The 10,000-nt window shown below is 31.4% G+C and overlaps 1 protein-coding gene across 2 annotated transcripts in view; it reads left to right on the top strand.

Moving 5' to 3' along the window:
• Window positions 1-10,000, top strand: part of LOC137652281 (rifampicin phosphotransferase-like) — a 455,498-nt gene that overhangs the window by 389,376 nt on the left and 56,122 nt on the right. The window lies entirely within an intron of this gene.

Here is a 10,000-nt window from a genome sequence, read left to right as displayed (position 1 = left end):
AAAAATAAAATATTTTAAGGAAAGTAACGACATTAAAATAAATAATTCCTATATAAACTATAAATACTTTAACAAAACAAGAGGAAGAGAAATTAGATAGAATAGTGTGCCCGAATGTACCCTCAAGCAAGAGAACTCTAACCTAAGGCAGTGGAAGACCATGTTACGGAGGCTATGGCACAATCCAAGACTTAAGAACAATGGTTTGATTTTGGAGTGTCCTTCTCCTAGAAGAGCTGCTTACCATAGCTGAAGAGTCTCTTCTACCCTTACCATGAGGAAAGTAGCCACTGAACAATTATAGTGCAGTAGTTAACCTCTTGGGTGAAGAAGAATTGTTTGGTAATCTCAGTGTTGTCAGGTGTATGAGAACAGAGGAGAATCTTTAATGAATAGGCCAGACTATGTGTAGGCAAAGGGAAAGAAACGTAACCAGAGAGAAGGATCCAATGTAGTACTGTCTGGCCAGTCAAAGGACCCAATAACTCTCTAGCGGTGGTATCTCAACGGGCGGCTGGTGCCCTGGCCAACCCACTACTTCGACGTGAAGTGTGACATGTGTAAACAAACCAGAAATAGAAGACCAAGACATCGAAAAAAATTGCTTCCTTTATTCAATTACTTAGAATAACTTTAATAGGATTACATACTATTGAAATACCAAGACACAACTTTCAAACACGCGAAGTTATCAGTGAATGTGACTCAACCTAGAGAGAGAGAGAGAGAGAGAGAGAGAGAGAGAGAGAGAGAACATCCGTTCGTTTTAGAACGACCTACACGCCCTTTAGTGGGAAGAGAGAGAGAGAGAGAGAGAGAGAGAGAGAGAGAGATTAACATCATAGATTGTTTATGTTATTTGATAGCACATTTAGAAACCCAAATAATAATATAGAATTTCTAATTGTTCTAAATAATTTAATCCCAGTTGTGAGAAGTATATCACATATAACAAAACCGTATAGTTTTATGTTAACTTGAGAGCCTTAACGTTAAGTTCTAGGAGAAGGACACGCCCAAGGCAAACCATTGTTCCCTAATCTTGGGTAATGCCATAGTCTCTGTACCATGGCCTTTTATTTGTTTAAGGGTACGCTCAGGCACACTATCCTCTCTCTCTCTCTCTCTCTCTCTCTCTCTCTCTCTCTCTCTCTCTCTCTCTCTCTCTCTCTCTCTCTCTTTTAAGTGTTTATAGTTAATATATGAAAGAGCTATTTTGGTGTTGTTATTGTTCATTAAAATTTTAATTTCAATTGTTCATTACTTCTCTTGTAGGTTATTTCCTTGTTTCCCTTCCTCACTGGGCTATTTTTCCCTGTAGGAGACCTTGGGCTTATAGGATCGTGCTTTTCCAACCAGGGTTGTAGCTTATAGTAGTAGTAGTAGTAGTCGTAGTAGTAGTAGTAGTAATAATAATAATAATTATTATTATTTATATTATATTTACAATAATGATAATAATAATAATAATAATAATAATGATAATAATATTTATACTAATAATAATATTTGTACTAATTATAATAATAATATTTATAATAATAATAATAATGATAATAATAATAATAATATATAATAATAATAATAATAATAATAATAATAATAATAATAATAATAACAACAATAATGATAATAATAATAATGAAACGGACTTAGAACTACAAGCATTAGACGCACTATCTTACATATGTCTAATCTGATAGTATTTGAAAACGGTCCTTATAGCAACTGACTCTTTCTTTGGTTCGAGTCCATAATTAGGTCATGAATGAGCTTTCTCTATAGTGAAAAAAAGCAATTTTTTACGTCATTCATACGGGAAACGTAAATGTCATCAGTGAAAGATTCAAGACGAACTTTTGATTGTGAAATTTTTTGCTTTTTGTTTCTATTACATGTTGTTGTTATTATTATTATTATTATTATTATTATTATTATTATTATTGTTATTGTTATTATTATTTTTATTGTTATTATTATTATTATCATTATATATTATTATTATTATTATTATTATTGTTGTTGTTTATGTTATTATTATTATTATTATTATTATTATTATTATTAATATTATTATTGCTGTTGTGGTTGTTGTTGTTGTTGTTGTTACAAGCTAAGCTGCAACCCTAGTTGGAAAAACAGGATGCTATAAGCCCAAGGGCTTCAGCAATAAAAAATAGCCCAGTGAGGAAAGGAAACATGGAAATAAAAAAAACTACAAGAGAAGAATAAACAATCAAAATGAAATATTTAAAAAACAGTAACAACTTTAAATTGATCCTTCATACATAGATAATAAAAATACAATATTTATACTGTAATAATAATAATGATGATGATGATGATGATGATAGACTACAAGTAATGATAAAAGTAATTAAAAAAAATAATAATAATAACAATAATGATGATGATGATGATGATTTTACAGATGGAACTAGAGGGGCACTCGGTAGAGTGCAGACCTTCGCCTCGGCAGCTTATTTATCGACCTTGACCTTGACCTTTTGACCTTAACATGTATTAATTGGCGTGGATTTTCATACAGTCAATTATGAATCAAGTTTGAAGTCTCTGTGACAACGATGTCCAAACTTATGTCTGATTACGTGAATTGGACATTTTGCTTGACCGTGACCCTGACATTTGACCTTGACTTTCCAAAATTGAATCACTTCCAGCTTTTTATATAGCAGTTAATCCCTCTAAGTTTCATTACTCTACGATTAAGATTGTGGCCAGGAAGCTGTTCATAAACAAACACACAAACAGGGGGTTAAAACATAACCTCCTTCCAACTTCGATGGCGGAGGTAATTAAGGGGTTTTACTTTATCCTTAGTTACAGTTAGAAAATCTAAGTTCTACTAAATATCTCTTTTGTTTTTCATTTTAATTTAACCTTGTGATAATAACAACATTCAAGATGAAAATTCTCTTTGATAAGGGTGATTTCTTATCAGTATCCTCGGTCAAAGTTTTAATATTACATAACAGTCTTATCTTTAAGAACAAAATTCAATGTTTTTTTTTTCTTTTTTTCTTTCTTTCTTTCTTTTTTTTATTTTTTATTTATTTTTTTTTTGAAAGGATAAATCGAATTAAGTCTATAATTCATATTTAGTTTTTCCCATAAAAGATGTTCTTGCCATTCATGAAAAATTATAAATAAATATTTTCACTCAGTGCAATATGATCTTTTTATCATTATTTATTATGAATATAGATTTACTTGCTTGTACGGTAGCACTTACAATTGCTCACGAATGGCAGAGGTGAGGGACAATGACCTGGAGACTGATAACATATACATATGTGACCTTTAAACATGAACGCAGGCAGTGGGCCTAACATTTGACCAAATAGTCCAACTGAAGGGCAGTAGTTTCAACAGTTATTAGCAGTAGGCCTAGCCTTTTTTGCTAAAAAGCAAGCCTACAAGACAGCAGCTGTCCTTTTAATCGCTTTCTACAACACGCAGGACGTACAGTGTTATTATTATTATTATTATTATTATTATTATTATTATTACTACTACTACTACTACTACTACTTGCTAAGCTGCAACCCTAGTTGGAAAAGCAGGATGCTATAAATGCCCGGGAGCTCCAAGAGGGAAGATAGCCCAGTAAGGAAAGGAAAATGAAAAATAAAATACTTCAAGAAAAGTAACATTAAAATAAATATTTCCTAGTAGTATTCTTACAACCCTACGACAAATGGAGACGTTTCTAGCCATTTGCAGGACAAAGGCCTCAGACATGTCTCTAGTCACGTCTAGGGTTTGGCCTGTTTTCCTCACCACGCTGGCCAACTGGTGGTGGTGGGAGAGATTTTAGTCTGATGGCTCACAGCAAACCCGACATAGTATGGGTGGTCTTGACTGGTCTTGACTAGTACAGCTTTGCTGATCATGGCGATACACAAACCCTTTCACCATCTTAAAAGTAGAGTACCCTCTCTCTCTCTCTCTCTCTCTCTCTCTCTCTCTCTCTCGTGTGTGTGTGTGTGCGCATATATATATATATATATATATATTTATATATATATATATATAAATGTATATATATCTATGTATATACATACATACATATACCAAGGCACTTCCCCCAATTTTGGGGTATATATATGTAATATATATATATATATATATATAGAGAGAGAGAGAGAGAGAGAGAGAGAGAGACGTGTATATATATATATATATATATTTATATGTATGTGTATATACATATGTATATGTATATATATGTAAATATGAGTGTATATATGTATATATGTGTATATATATATATATATATATAGAGAGAGAGAGAGAGAGAGAGAGAGAGAGAGAGAGAGTTTCTCTACCTTATGGTATCATCACTTAAAAAAGAGGATCAACTCTTCGTACCTATTTAAATCTGCTCATAGCTAATTCATCTTAACTAACCTGTGTATCTTGAAACTAAACCATTGCCAAAAGACCCTTGTTGAGTTCCTCAATGTCCTGAGAATAAGTAGGATTATTTCAAAGTTAGAATAAGGTTGAGCGAGGAGAAATAACTCGCCAATGACCCAGATATATATTTGGCTTGACGTCACCCTTATGTACGAAATGGTTGGATTTAAACTCTGGTTGATTTCGCGTGGGGCTCACACGGAAGAGTTCAGTGAAATTTCTGTTCTCGCGCTGTAGTTAGCCATTACCTACCCATACAAAGTATTCATTAACTTAAAATCACACAGAATGGGAGATAGTCTTTTGATATAATACTGTAATAGTCAGTTTTATTTTTTCATAATTTTTGAAGGTTTAAGATTATTAAGTCTATTTTCTTCCTAGGTCTAACGAAACATCACACAGAAGGAAGATAATCTATTGCTATAATACTGCTATAGTCAGTTTTTTCATCTTGAGAGTTTTTTGGAAGTTTCAAATTATTGAAAAAAGTCTATTTGATTTTATGCATTTTATTATTTGAAATTTTCTTCGATAAACTTCAAAGTACAGGATTGCTGACTTAACGCAAGACTTATGTGTTTCTACTTTGCCATAAGGACATGTCCAGTTTGATATTGAAATTTAGATTTGGGTGACTGACCATGCTGTGTAAGGTATACCCGGAGGAGGGAAAGGTTCCAAATAAGGGTCCCAAGATGGATAGATGATCTTTTCCAGGTTAAGGTGATAAGATAGCTTTGTGTATCATAGATAATATTTGGTAGGATTTTGATTAAAGTAAGATAAGGAGAGAAGGGTTGATAGTAGAGGACCAGTTGGTAGTCTGACAAGAATGAGATTATGCAGATGAAAATTTTTATAATGAAGTAGTAGTAGTAATAGCATTTTCATTATTATTATTATTATTATTATTATTATCTTTATTATTATCATTATTATCATTAAGATTATTATTTATTATTATTATTATTATTGTTGTTAATATTAGTAATATTATTATTACCATTATTATTATTATTATTATTATTATTAGTATTAGTATTAGTATTATTACTATTATTATTATTATTATTATTATTATTATTGTTGTTGTTAATATTATTATTATTATTATTATTATCATTATTATTATTATTATCATTATTATTATTATTATTATTATCATTATTATTATTATTATTATTATTATTATTATTATTATTATTATTATTATGTACTTATACTTATTTAAAGATTCTGATGTTATTGACGGAGATACATTATGGAAGATTTGGAAAATATATAATTGTGTTAGAGGTAATTTATAGTTTATATAAAAAAAAGATTTATTTTAAAAATAATGTTATTATTGCTGTTAAACTTCTCTTGCTGTTTATTTCCTTATTTCCTTCCCACACTAGGCTATTTTCCCCGTTGGATCCCCTGGGCTTATAGCATCCTGCTTTTCCAGCTAGGGTTATAACTTAGCAAGCAATGATGATGATAATAATAATATTAATAATAATAATAATAATAATAATAATATTAATATTAATAATAATGATGATAATAATTCATAATAATAATTAATAAATTATGATAATTAATAATGATAATAATATTTAATAATAATAATAATAATAGTAATAATAATAATAATAATAATAATAATAATGATAATAAAGTGTATCTAAGACTATTTTTGCAATCTATCCTTGGTCATTTTTTTAATCTTTTGTTTTGAAATACAAATGTACAATTTTTACAATTTATGTTATATATATATATATATATGTATATATATATATATATATATATGTATGTATATACATCATAGTATATTTACATAAAAATATTTTTTATTTAACATTACACTGTTTTTATAATTGTAATTTCTGCTATTTATCTAAATATGTTCTTAACCTCTATGTATGGAGTAAAGCGAGGAGTCAATTTCTTTTAATGAGGCGCATTTGCACCGACTCGCAAGGGTGCCCTTTTCGCTCGGAAAGGTTTCCTGATCGCTGATTGGTTAGAATTATCTTGTCCAACCAATCAGCGATCAGGAAACTTTTCCGAGCTAAAATTGCACCGCTGCGAGTCGGTGCAAATCTGCCTCGCTAAAAAAAATTGACTATAGTGAAAGGGTTTGAAAGTAATTGGAAGAAGTTAAGAAGAGAAAGTTATAAGTAAATAAAAAGAAAAAAATTAAGACGATGAAGGTGTGTGTTCGTTTTCCTGTTTGTGAGAGAGAGAGAGAGAGAGAGAGAGAGAGAGAGAGAGAGATTAAAATATGCAATTCATCCATTGCTTATTGTACCCTACTCACAAGTGTTCCTTTTAGTAGCACTGTGTTGGAAAGTCGTTTTCATTTACTCGGAAGAACTTAAGGAACGAATGTCTTCTTGGCAAAGGTAGAAGAGACTCTTTAGCTATGATAAGCAGCTCTTCTAGGAGAAGGACACTCCAAAATCAAACCATTGTTCTCTGGTCTTAGGCACGGCCATAGCCTCCACACCACAGTCTTCCACTGTCTTGGGTTAGAGTTCTCTTGCTTGAGGGTACACACGGGCACACTATTCTATCTTGTTTCTCTTCCTCTTGTGTTTTAAAGTTTATATAGTTTATATAGGAAATATTTAGTTTAATGTTGTTACTGTTCTCAAAATATTTTATTTTTTCCTTGTTTCTTTTCCTCACTGGGCTATTTTCCCTGTTGGGGCCCCTTGGCTTATAGCATCCAGCTTTTCCAATTAGGGTTGTAGCTTAGCAATTAATAATAATAATAATAATAATAATAACTGATACTCTAGATTTTATTGAGATTAAAATTATACTCAACTTCTGCACATGAGTTACGTATGAAGACACGTATAAGCATACAGTATATATATTATCTATTCACATAATTATTAATTCTAGTTGTTTTCCAATCTATTTATGCTGGAAATCTTAAGAATTGATTTAATTTATGTAGACAATAAGTGATATGTTCTGTAATTATATACTGTATATTATCTGTCCATCTAATTAGTTATTCTAGTTAATTATTTTACAAATATTTATGCTGGAAATCTTAAGAATGTTTTTAATTTTATGTAGATAAATAATTAGTGATATGTTCTGTAAACTCCTTTACCCCCTAGAATCAAGTCATGCTCACTACTCACCTTCACTTACGTCACCGGTACTAGTCCACCTGCCCTATTACGTCATATCCCGTTTTGAAAATCCCACCCCTCTGTGTTTCTATTGTCATGTAACATGCTTTAGCCACACTGGCTTCGTGACATAACTTTGGCGAAGGTAAACTTGATGAAGGAAGCAGGATGTGGTCACTCAGGACGAATAAAGCATGATATATCCCCACTTAGATCCTCGACCTTCCCCAAGGGTGCCCCAAGGATGCCCCAAGGTTGCTGCTGCTTCCCACATACAAACAGACAGTCCCTGCTTAGTCCACAGCTGTTATTGTTGACACTTGATTTCGTCGCTTTAGCTTCAACCCCAGTTTGACACTATATAAGCTCCCACGAAACATTCGAATGATTGAAGACATTAAGGCTTTCCAGAGGAAACTGAAGACTTTCTTATTTCATGAGTCCTTTGACAGTGACGATTTAACAGTAAATGTACAATACGCGATATGAAACGTTAAATACTCTGAACGAACAAGGTAAAACGACAGTGGAGGTCCTGTACAGAGTGGGGTTTCCCTGCTGTATAAGACCGGAAAAGCAGACATCAAAGTAAAGTAAAAGCAAGATGCTACAAGCCCTTTAAGGACTCCAATAGGGAAAATAGCCCGGTGAGGAAAGGAAATAAGGAAACAGATAGAATAGTGTGCCTGAGTGTACCCTTAAGCAATTCGATATATTTTACGAATTGCGGTTAGGTGGTGTATAACATACTTTGTTGTACAGTTATCAATTTCATTTGTAAAACCGTCGATATTGTAGTTTTTGTGGTTATTATGGTAATTTTTGTGTTCAGGGTATCACAGTAATAAATAGTTACTGCGTGTATTCAGAGAGAGAGAGAGAGAGAGAGAGAGAGAGAGAGAGAGATTCCATTTGCACTTTGGTAAAGCGATTTAGTTTAAGCATTTAGAGAAGTCGTATGATCTTGAGAGAGAGAGAGAGAGAGAGAGAGAGAGAGAGATTCTATTTGCACTTTAGTAAAGCGATTTAGTTTAAGCATTTAGAGAGTTGGTATGATTTTGAGAGAGAGAGAGAGAGAGAGAGAGAGAGAGAGAGAGATTCCATTTGCCCTTTGGTAAAGCGATTTAGTTTAAGCATTAAGAGAAGTCGTATGATCTTGAGAGAGAGAGAGAGAGAGAGAGAGAGAGAGAGAGAGTGTGTCCTACATATCCATTTCGTATTTAGATAGATAAGGGAGATTAGAATAAGGACAAATCAGTAGATAAAGATAAATGGTAAATAAAGGCTTGAAATGAAGTTGAAACCGACCGCGCCATGTTGGATCGGTTTTACTATCAGCTCATAATACGAGAGTTCTTTATCACTGGCAGATATTATCTTTGATTTACGTAAACAGTTCTTATCATATTATCTTCCATGGCTGTTAAACTGTGTCTGTTGTGACTAACGTATGTAATAGTAATAAGATTTCGTATACAAATCCTAGAACACAATAGACCCTACGTGTTGGTAAAACCATCATCATCATCATCTTCCACGCCTATTGACGCAAAGGGCCTCGGTTAGATTTCCACCAGTCGTCTCTATCTTGAGCTTTTGAATCAACACTTCTCCATGCATCATCCCCCTCTTCACGCTTTAGTCCTCACCCATGCAGGCCTGGGTCTTCCAACTCTTCTAGGGCCTTGTGGAGTCCAGTTGAAAGTTTGGTGAACTAATCTCTCTTGGGAAGTACGAGATAGATATGGTATATAATTTCAAAAGTTTTATCATTTCATATTTCTCTTCCTCTTGTTTTTTTCTTATTTTTTTTATAGTTTATATATGAAAGATGTACTTTAATGTTGTTACTGTTCAAAACTTCAAACTTGCAGCAAATGTTGTTATGTTGAACATGCTAACATATGTCTCTTTTTATAGTTTATGTATAAAAGATCTATTTTAATGTTGTTACTGTTCTTAAATTATGTTATTTTAATTGTTCATTACTTCTCTTGTAGTTTATTTATTTCCTTATTTCCTTTTCTCACAGGGCTATTTTTCCTTTTTGGAGCCATTGGGCTTATAGCCGGATGCTTTTCCAATTAGGGTTATCGTTTAGATAATAATAATAATAATAATAATAATACATTCTAGTTTACATAGTAATAATAATAATAATAATAATAATAATAATAATAATAATAATAATGATAATAATAATAATAATAATGATAATAATAATAATAATAATGATAATAATAATAATAATAATGATAATAATAATAATAATAATGATAATAATAATAATAATGATAATAATAATAATAATAATGATAATAATAATAATAATAATGATAATAATAATAATAATAATGATAATAATAATGATAATAATGATAATAATAATAATAATAATGATAATAATAATAATAATA

The sequence above is a fragment of the Palaemon carinicauda genome, chromosome 13 (genome assembly GCF_036898095.1).
Source record: "Palaemon carinicauda isolate YSFRI2023 chromosome 13, ASM3689809v2, whole genome shotgun sequence".
NCBI lineage: Eukaryota > Metazoa > Arthropoda > Malacostraca > Decapoda > Palaemonidae > Palaemon > Palaemon carinicauda.
This window is presented reverse-complemented; position numbering and strand designations above follow the sequence as displayed.